General features: G+C 38.7%; 2 pseudogenes; one reads left to right on the top strand and one right to left on the bottom strand.

Annotated features, from left to right (window-relative positions):
• The first annotated feature begins 3,480 nt into the window (after positions 1–3,480).
• Positions 3,481–8,176, top strand: LOC140628521 (large ribosomal subunit protein eL33 pseudogene; annotated as a pseudogene).
• A 1,698-nt stretch (positions 8,177–9,874) lies between these two features.
• On the bottom strand, positions 9,875–10,652 carry LOC140628520 (polypeptide N-acetylgalactosaminyltransferase 12 pseudogene; annotated as a pseudogene).
• Positions 10,653–10,899: the final 247 nt, after the last annotated feature.

Here is a 10,899-nt window from a genome sequence, read left to right as displayed (position 1 = left end):
CAACCTACAGAATGGGAGAAGATATTTGCAAATGACATATCAGATAAAGGGCTAGTTTCCAAGATCTATAAAGAACTTATTAAACTCAACACCAAAGAAACAAACAATCCAATCATGAAATGGGCAAAAGACATGAACAGAAACCTCACAGAGGAAGACATAGACATGGCCAACATGCACATGAGAAAATGCTCTGCATCACTTGCCATCAGGGAAATACAAATCAAAACTACAATGAGATACCACCTCACACCAGTGAGAATGGGGAAAATTAACAAGGCAGGAAACAACAAATGTTGGAGAGGATGCGGAGAAAAGGGAACCCTCTTACACTGTTGGTGGGAATGTGAACTGGTGCAGCCACTCTGGAAAACTGTGTGGAGGTTCCTCAAACAGTTAAAAATATACCTGCCCTACGACCCAGCAATTGCACTGTTGGGGATTTTCCCCAAAGAGACAAATGCAATGAAACGCCGGGACACCTGCACCCCGATGTTTCTAGCAGCAATGGCCACGATAGCCAAACTGTGGAAGAAGCCTCGGTGTCCAACGAAAGATGAATGGATAAAGAAGATGTGGTTTATGTATACAATGGAATATTACTCAGCTATTAGAAATGACAAATACCCACCATTTGCTTCAACGTGGATGGAACTGGAGGGTATTATGCTGAGTGAAGTAAGTCAGTCGGAGAAGGACAAACATTATATGTTCTCATTCATTTGGGGAATATAAATAATAGTGAAAGGGAAAATAAGGGAAGGGAGAAGAAATGTGTGGGAAATATCAGAAAGGGAGACAGAACGTAAAGACTGCTAACTCTGGGAAACGAACTAGGGGTGGTAGAAGGGGAGGAGGGCGGGGGGTGGGAGTGAATGGGTGACGGGCACTGGGTGTTATTCTGTATGTTAGTAAATTGAACACCAATAAAAAAAAAATAAATAAATAAAAATAAAAAAAAAAAAATAAAAAAATAAAAAAACCTATAAAGAAATTTTCAATCATGCCCCAGTATAAAGATAAGGCACAAAGAGGTTCAGGAATTGGCCCCCTGTTACACATTTGGTAAGTGATAGAGCTAAGGGCCGAATACAGGTAGTCTGATTACACAAACCACACTACTCAGCTTTATACTTCTTTGCCTCCCCATCTCACAATATTCACCTACTTGTAACTTGCACTCCTATCACATAAACCCCTTTCAGTTTCTTGAACCTATTGCAATTACTCTGATCACAGGGTCTTTCCAACATGCCATGCCGATGGTAAGGACTGACAGGCCATTAATTAATGTCCCATTCATTCTTCAGATTTGACTTTAGTGCTTCTCAATTGTCCCCTATCCTCAAGTCTAAATTAAATTCCTATTATCTTGAACTCACAAGAACGTGCTTCTTATCATCAAACCAGTTAAATCATTTTAGAATTCCATAACAATGGTCCCTGACTTATGATGGTCGACTTTGGATTTTTTGACTTTATGATGGTACAAAAGTGATACGTATTCAGTAGAAATGAAACTTTGAATATTGAATTTTTATATTTTCCTGGGCTAGAGATATGTGGTAATATTCTCTCTCATGATGCTGGGCAATGGCAGTGAGACACAGGTTCCAGTAAGCCATACAATCACGAGAGTAAACAGCCTACACACTTAAAACTGTTCTGTATACATACAACCATTCTGTTATTAACTTTCAGTACAGTATTCAATAAATTATGTGAAATATTGAATACTTATGATAAAACAGGCTTTGTATTAGGTGATTTTCCCCACTGTAGGCTAATGTAAGTATTCTGAGCATGTTTAAGGTAAGCTATGCTAAGCTACAATGTTTGGTAGATTAGTGTATTAAATGGATTTTTGACATACAATATTTTCAAATTATGATGGGTTTATCGAGACATAACCCCATTGTAAATTAAGCAAGATATTCATTAATGTGATGTTGAATGAACTTTTATCTTATCTGATTCACAGGAAGCAAAGGAGATATAAGACAATGTCTGTTTTTGATCATAGCAGCATTCCCTGTAACTAACACAATGCTTGACACAAGGTAACTTTTCACACTTATTTGTGGGAGTAATTAATTAATTGTAGAGATATTAGTAAGGTTAAGGAGGTTAGGAGAACAGTGCTCTAGGTAGAGTGAAGAGTATGTGCAAAATCCCGCGGCAAGAAAGAAATTAGCATGCTGGATAAAATAAAAGAATAGCTGATATTATATATGTCAACACCTTCCAGCCAAAGAGCACAGGAATACACAGACAGTTTTAAAAAGGTGCGTTGATTACTCATTGCAGTGAAGAAATGCATGATGTGGGAACGGTGCACGTATTTCAGGAAGATTATGCTAGAAAGAAACTATTATAGGACTTGAGTTTTCCTTGGGTGATTTAGTTGTTTATATCCAATGAGAGAACAACACAGTTTAGCCATGAGTGACAAGCCATGTTATCAGCAACACTAAGATTTCCTTGTAAGTATAAGATGCCAGTCACTACTTTTCTTTTCCATATGACTCAAGAGCAGAGATATTTGGGGGAAAGTAGCACAAGAGCCTGGAGAGAGAGGCAAGGCCAGGCCATGCAGAGCCTGTAAAATCGTATTTGCAGAGTTGACCTTTATCCTAATGCAAAAATAGAGTGATGTACTTAAGTCTGTGTGCCAAGGACTGTGGAAGGTCTGAGGCTTTATTCTACTTGCAAGCTCACAACTTAATTTGCCGCAGATTGACCCTGACAGAAGATGGAAGACACCTAGATGAGAGACAAAGGACTTTATTATTCACAGCAAAAGCAATAGCCAGAGCATCATGCTTGTACTGGTTCTACATGTGCCCTAAATCCCCTGGGGGTAATACAAGTAGACTTACCTGAATGGCTATACATGCAGAGGGTTGTGATACAGGAGGAGAACCCTGAGCTTGGGAGATGTACTTCTTTTACAGTGAGCAGCAGCAATTCTGCTCTTTGGGGAAGTATTACCTCATCCCTCAATTTGCTCAAAAGACAACCGTGAGAAATTTCCTGAGTAAAGAGTGGTTAGGGCTTTGAATTCTTGGCATACCCAGCACAAACTCAAGGGAACACTCAGGGTCCATACTGGATTTCATCTCCCAACTTTGTTTTCTCAAAGGTCAACATGTGGAGAACTGGCTCATTATATAGAGCAAGCTAACACTGAATTACTACCTTTCACCATATTTGATCCATCCTTCAGCTTACAAACATGTCCTAATTTCTCCTATGTTGATCCCCACATTCTCCTGCAGCTACTTCCCCAGCTGGTCACCCTATAAATGGGAAGGAGAAAGCTAACACACCCTGGGATAATGCCAATGAAAAGAATAAATACAGGGATGGTGGTACTTAGGTAAGTGAAAAGAAAAGATAGCAAACCTCATGAGGAAAGAAGGACAGGTAGAAGCAAGGAGAATGGTGTTCTGGGTGGGTGACATAGGAGATACCTGAACCATGGACACTGATGCTCCATGGAAGCATGAAAACAGTGCCCCAAAAGGTGATTTTTTATGTAGGCAGTGTGGGCCTGGGGTAACGTAGCTAGTATCCAGAAGAGAGGTACAAACTCTTCCCACCAACTTACAGGCCTACCACTTAGAGAAAGCCTCACCTTGTATTTGCAATGAACTGAGTCACATTACTTTATCCAAAACTGTAGGAGGAATACTCCTGTTTAACCTGTTGTAGTTCATGTTTCTATCTGTTGTGATGCTTGCATCTGTTCATTAAGTATTTTAATAAAGCATTTAATGATTTCAAATTCCAATATAATATTAACTCTTTGTTAGTTGATAATGTAATACAAATTATAATCTCAATAATTTAATAATGCTTAACTTGTAATGATTTATTACAGTGTGCTAGGTACTATGCTAAGCACTTTACATATAAAATCCCATTGAAGCCTCAAAAAGAAACCTATGAGGTTTTTTTTCCTTTATGCTCCATTCTAATGTAGAAGAAACTGAAGCCCCAGAGAAGTTAACTAACAACACACAGGTAAGAAATGGTAACAGGGCCACCTTTAAGGACCTGAACCAGTGTAGTTGGTCCCCACAGGGCCCATGCTGATAATGGTTGTCTGGGCTTGTGGATTAATGTTGATTCTCCAAATTCTTAACCTTTTTTCTTTGAATTTATGTCTTGTAAGTGATGTCCCATGAGACAGTACAGCATGTGCTAGGAACCTGGACCCTCAGCTCTCCTATGATCCAGTTCTACCAGCTCCTGGCTTCACTGGGACGGGTTCTCTAGTGTTCATTCATCCGTGCACTCACCCAGACTCCCTCTCTCCCTCCTGCCCAAGTGATTGCTACTGCATTCTGCCCTCTGATGGGGTCTAGGTGTGCTTGCAGAGAGATTCAAGACTGCAGTGCCAGGCCTGGGGCATGGCCCCCGATACCTCTGAGGAACTTCACAACATTAAACTACGATTACAAAATACAATAACAGGTCAAATAAGAGGCTGTGGAAGAAAGGGGGGAAAGCTTTTCCCTGATTTTTTAATGAGAAACCCCACATTTTCAGTTTGTACATTATACAGCTGGATAGGCATGGTGAAGGTCACAAATGCAGATTGCATGGCCCCTAAGTCTGTGTCATTGCTTTTTATTTTCTGTTCTTGCTTTTAACAAAGAGAAATAATTGACTATGTGATACATGCATTCATGATATAAAATTTGAAGGTTTCAAAACAGTGAATTAAAAGTATGCCTTTTACCCCAATTATGGAATCATCCAGTTCCCTTCCTCAATAACAAACACTCTTTTCAACCAGATCCTTAGATATCCATCCTTGCAGAGTTACATTACACATATATAAACATTTACATGTATTTTAACCACTCCCTTTTTATACAGATAGTTTAATACCAGTGTTCGGGACCTGCATTTTTATTTTTAATGTATCTTGGAGATATTTCTGTGTGATCATAATGAGGACAAAAACTACATGCTGTATCAATTTAAACCCACACTAAAAACTCAGTCATATTTCCCTTTCCCAACACCCTCATGAAAACAGTGTGTTTCAAATGATTATATATTTGGCAATATGATAGAAAATAGATGGTATCTTACTGTAATTAAAATACACATTTCATTTACCATGTGTGAGGCTGGGCATTTTGAAAATGCATAGAGGAATTTGTATTTTCTGTCCTGTGAACATATTTGTCACGCCAATAGCAGGGACTGACTAGCTGTTCTCCAAACTCATTTTCTTTTCCTCCTGGAGTTTCCCAGTCCTGCAGCAGGTAACTGTGGCTAGTGGATTGAGTCCTGGTCAAGGAAAAGTGGAACTAAGTGATGTACAACACTGACCAGCATGACTGCCAAAAGCTCCCTGTGAGATCTTTCTATTTTTCCTATTTTTCTGTCTTACCCTCCCTGCTGGCAAAAATGTTGCCACCAAGAAAATCCAGAAATAAACCCACAACTATATGGTCAATTAATCTTCGTCAGAGCAGAAAGAATATCCAATGGAAAAAAGGCCAGTCTCTTCAACAAGTGGTGCTAGGAAAACCGGACCACTTTCTTACACCATGCACAAAAATAAACTCAAAATGGATGAAAGACCTAAATATGTGACCTGAAACCATCAAAATCCTGGAGAAGAACACAGGCAGTGTCCACGTTGACACTGGCCATAGCAAGTTCTTTCTAAATGTATCTCCTGAAGCAAGGAGAAAAAATAAACTATTGAAACTTCATCAAAATTAAAACCTTCCGCACAGTGAAGGAATCAACAAAACTAAAAGCAACCTTACAGAATACATGAAGATATTCGCAAATGATATCTGATAAAAGGTTAGTATCCAAAATATATAAAGAAGTTATAAAACAACACACAAAACCACAAATAATCAAATTTAAAATGGGCAGGGGCACCTGTGTTTCTCAATCAGTTGAGTGTCTGACTCTTGGTTTCTCTCAGGTCATGATCTAATGGGTCCTAGAATTGAGCCCATGTAGAACTCCACACTCAGTGAATCTGCTTGAAGATTCTCTCCCTCTTCCCCTCCCTCTGCTCATGCATGTGTGTACTCTCTCTCTCTCTCTCTCAAATAAATAAAAAAATTAATCTTTAAAAAAATGGGCAGAAGATATGAACAGACATTTCTCCAAAGAAGACATACACATGGCCAACAGACACATGAACAGAGGCTCACCATGATGTAGCATTTAGGAGACACAAATCAAAACTACAATGAGATATCACCTCACACCTGTTAGAATGGGTAAAATCAACAACACAGGAAAAAACAGGTGTTGGCAGGGATAAGAAGAAAGGGAAACCATCTTGTACCACTGTTGGGAGTGCTAACTGATGCAGTTACCCTGGAAAACAGCAAGGAGAATCCTGAAAAAGTTAAAAATAGAACTACCCTACAATCCAGCAATCACACTACTGAGCTACCCAAAGAATAAGAAAACACTAATTCAAAGGGATGCATGCACCCCTATGTTTATAGCAGCAATATTTACAATAGCCAAATTATAAAGGCAGTTCAAGTGTTCATGGATAGATGAATGAGTAAAGAAAATAGCATATATATATATACATATATATATATATATGAAAGTATAATGTTAAGCAAAATAAGTCAATCAGAGAAAGACACACACCATATGATTTCACTTATATGTGGGACTTAGGAAACAAAATGAATAAAGGGGGGAAAAGAGAGGGAGAGAGAGAGAGAGACAAATCAAGAAACAGTCTCTTATTATTATTTTTATCCAGAGTGTGTGTGAGTGTGGAGGGAGGGACAGAAAGAGAGGGAGAGAATCTTAAGCAGACTCCATGCCCAGAGTGGAGCCTGATGCAGGGCTAAATCTCACAACCGTAAGATCCTGACCTGAGCCAAAAATCAAGAGTCAGACACTTAACCAACTGAGCCACCCAGGCACCCCAGTCTTTTAATTATAGAGAATAAACTGATGGTTACCAGAAAGGAGGGGATGGGAGGACAGGTGAAATAGGTAATGGGGATTAAGAAGTGTATGTATCATGATGAGCACCAGGTGATGTACAGAATTCTTGAATCACTGTGTTGTACCCCTGAAACTAATAAAACACTGTATGTTAAAAAAATTAAAACAATAAATATATATTCCCCCCCCCACACACACACACAAAAGACATTCTGTTTGAATTATATGTGCCATAGACCAGGCTTAGTCACATGGACATGCATGAGTTCATCAGGGATGTATAATACTCCCACTACGGAAAGTCACTTCAGGGTGTGGTGGTGAATATCTTGTAACAATAATACAAATGGCAATACTTGGTATAATCTATCTTTTTGAGTGTTGATCCCTCAACATTTGCAAATTATTCGACATAGATCTGCCTTGGAAATTCAGCATGCAGTTGATTTTGCTTTGTAATCCAATGAGAAAATACTGTTATGAATTCCTGACAGTAGTGTTGAATTTCCCAACTATAACTATGAATTTGTCTATTATTCCTTTCAGCTCTGTCAGGTTTTTGTTTCACATATTTAGTAGTTTGCTTCTGACTACATACATGTTTAGGAGAGCTATGACTTCTTGCTGGATAAATACTTATGCCATCATGTGTGCATCATGCCATGCCATGTGTGCCTAGTAATTTTATGGCTTTGAAGTATACATTCTTTAATACTGAAAAAGCTGCTCCTGTTTAAATAATTAGTGTTAGCATGATCTATTTTTCCATCAATTTACTTTTAATCTGTGTAGCTGTGTTTAAAATGCATTTCCTGCTCTTTTTCCACCATCTTGGAGTTTGTGGAGGCCTGCTGGGAACAAGACTCCTAAAGTGACGAATATGTCTGGAAGGCTTTTGGTCCAAGGCCATTTTTGCCAGCTATAAACAGGGTCTCCGGAACCAGAGGGAGCACACAGCTCTACTTAAGATTGAAGGTGTTTATGTTCGAGATGAAACTGAATTCTATCTAGGCAAGCGATGTGCTTATGTGTACAAAGCAAAGAACAACACAGTAAGTCCTATGACAAACCAAACAAAACCAGAGTAATCTGGGGAAAAGTAACTTGTGCTCATGGAAACAATGGCATGGTTCATGCCAAATTCTGAAGCAACCTTCCTGCAAAAGCCATTGGCCACAGAATACGTGTGATGCTGTACCCCTCAAGGATTTAAACTTACTGAAAAGTAAATAAATAAAGGTATAGATTTGTTCTCTTGTAAAAAAAAATGCATTTCCTATAGACTGAATATATTTGGGTCACTTTTCTTTCATCAGTGCTGCCCATCTCTATCTTTGATTGTGTACTAGATAATTTATATTTAAAGTAAATACTCGTACATAATGGCTTCAGTCTACCATTTCAGTTTTTGGATTTTGTTGCTCCCTCTTTTTCTCCTTGAGTTTCATTTTTTGCTCTCCTCGGGTTACTTGAGTATGTCTGAGAGTTCCATTTTGATTCCTTTAGAATGTTCTTGAGTATATCACTTTGTATCTTAATTTAGCAGTTGCTCTAAGTATTATAATGTACATACATGTATAACCCCTATTTACAAGTATTATGTTTTATAGTTTTGCATATACATAGAAACCTTACATCCATTTAGGTCCATTCACCTTTCTAACTTTGAAATTTTAAATAATTCCTTTGCATGCACTAAGAAACAAAACAGATATTCTAATTTTTGCTCCAACCATCACACACAATTTAACAACCTCCAGAAAAAAAGGATAGTGTACCTTATTTATGCCTCGTTTTATCAAACCCATTTTCTTTTTTCTTTTCTGAACCACCACTTTTTCTTTGGTTATTCCTTCTTTTTTTTTTTTTTTTTGGTGGGGGACGAGAGTGGGGAAGAGAGCTTCTTCAAGCCATTGTATAAGGGTACATCTACAAATGACAAATTATTGTGCATTTCCTTATTCTGAGTATGCCCTTTTTCTCTTGATTCATGCAGGATAATATCTCTAGATGGAAATTCTAGAATCATCAGTTCCTTTCTTTAGAACTTGAAAAATATTGCTCAAAGGGCACAAATGTTCAGTTATAAGATGAACAAGTTCTGGGATTCTATACCTAATAATAGTGTACTGTATACTTGAAATTTATTAGAAGAGTAGATATTAATTTCCTCACAACACAAAAAGATAATTATGTGAGGTGATGTATATGATAACTGATTTGATAGTGATAATCTTATCACTATGTATATGAATATTAATTCACCACTGTACACTACAATCTCCGAAAACAAAGAACTTGAAAAACTAGCATGTCACATCCTTCTGTCCACCACAATTTGAGAATAAAATCTAGTACCAAATAGAATTGGCTGTCCACTATAAATTTCTGTGTCATGTCTCTGTGCTTCATCTCTTGTTTATTTCCTTGACTTGAGTTTCTGTAATTCGAACGTGTTGTGGGTTGACAAGGATTACGTTGGGGTTTCCCTATTTGGGGGTCACTCACTTTTCTGAATCTGTAGTTATATGGTTGTTGGGTTAGGGATTTTTCCTTACTCAATTTTGGGAACTTTTGAAACACTGTTTTATGAGTATATCTTTTTTATATTGACAGAAAAATACTTAAAGGTTTTAATTCTCTGAATAGCAAGAGTTAACATTTTATGATTACCCTTTGAGAATAGAGTACTTGGGAGCAATTTTGAAGTTTTCAAAATCCGTACAAAGCTTGTCAAATCCAACATCACTTTCACAGACTGCAAAATGACTTCCTTATAAAAGTGGAGCAGCCAGGATGGGCTCTCTCACTGGGGTGAGGTCTCTCACTGTACTCAGCTAAGTCTGTGTTGGACACAGAGTCCAGGGGCATCCCGCTCCCTCCATGAGCTCGTTGGTACAGTGACGCTTTATTACATGTGTTCCCTGAAGAGCCATTTCTAATGTTCCAAATCCGTGCAGTCCCATAAGGATGGTATGAAACTGTCACTGAATGCCTTCCTCTCAGCCTGAACGAATTCATTGGACTGTATGTGAAATAAAGAACCATCCTCCTGCAAGATGAACTTCTGATTCCCTGTGGCAGTTTCCTGGCAGAGATGCATGATGAGAAGATCCGTTCCTGCGTCCACAGCTATGCAGACCTCTGGCTGGTGGGTGTCACAGTGTATTTCATTCTGGGACGTGTATTCAAAAACTGGTTCTGACCTATTCCATGATAGAGGTTAGAAGGACCTGGCGTCCCACGATTTGGTTTTCACTGGGAGGGTTAGAGTCAAAGCAGTAATCTTTCAGTCCTCTGTTCCAGAGCATCCCAAAGAAGGCAGGCCTGTCATCAGGCACGTGCAATTCTGGGTACACGTTCTCCAAGAACACCTGAAATCCTTCCGCTGGAGCTTTGCATGGAGCTGCCTCCTCTCTGTCACATCCCCAAAGGGTTCCACGCGGGTGTGGGGGTTGTGATGGTCGTTAAGCTCTTTAAGTTCATCCATCCACACTTGAGTTATTCGGCTGCTGCTGGCCACAGCCTTGTTGTGGTAGTAGGGTTGAGTATACTTTGTAAAACACTGACACTTTATGTCTAAAAACATCTGTCCAGACAGCCTCAAGATGACTGCAACTCCTGCAACATGGTAGCAATGTGCTTCTTGAAAGGAAATCTTACTTTTTAAAGCAGTTTCAGGCTTAGAGAATTACTATGAAGAGAGTAAAGACAGTTCCCATATACCCGACAATCACATTCCCTATTACGATCATTTAATGTTGATGTGGCACAACTGTAACATTAATGAACTGATATTGATGTGTTATCATTAACCAAAGACTACACTTTATTCAGACTGTCTCAGCTTTTCTCGAATGGCCTTTTCAAGTTCCAAGATCCCATCCAGGATACTAACTCCTATTTAGTACTTATACCTTCTTAGGCTTCCGCAGT

Source organism: Canis lupus, chromosome X (genome assembly GCF_048164855.1).
Source record: "Canis lupus baileyi chromosome X, mCanLup2.hap1, whole genome shotgun sequence".
Lineage (NCBI taxonomy): Eukaryota > Metazoa > Chordata > Mammalia > Carnivora > Canidae > Canis > Canis lupus.
This window is presented reverse-complemented; position numbering and strand designations above follow the sequence as displayed.